The sequence below is a fragment of the Arachis duranensis genome, chromosome 9 (genome assembly GCF_000817695.3).
Source record: "Arachis duranensis cultivar V14167 chromosome 9, aradu.V14167.gnm2.J7QH, whole genome shotgun sequence".
NCBI lineage: Eukaryota > Viridiplantae > Streptophyta > Magnoliopsida > Fabales > Fabaceae > Arachis > Arachis duranensis.
In genome coordinates this window covers 40,701,300-40,701,591 of record NC_029780.3, presented here as the reverse complement: position 1 = coordinate 40,701,591, position 292 = coordinate 40,701,300, and positions in this window count along the sequence as shown.

The following is a 292-nucleotide window of genomic DNA, read 5'->3' as shown; positions in this document are numbered from 1 at the left end:
TGCTGGCGTTTAAACGCCAGTAAGGGCAGCAAATGGGCATTTAACGCCCAGTCTGGTACCATTTTGGGTGTTTAACGCCAGAAAGGGGCACCAGACTGGCGTTAAATGCCAGAGAAGGGCAAGAACTTGGCGTTAAACGCCAGAAATGGGCACCAGCCCGACGTTTAACGCCAGATTTGGCACAAAGAGCAATTTTGCTCGCCACTTGGTGCAGGGATGACTTTTCCTTGACACCTCAGGATCTGTGGACCCCACAGGATCCCCACCTACCCCACCACTCTCTCTCTTCTTC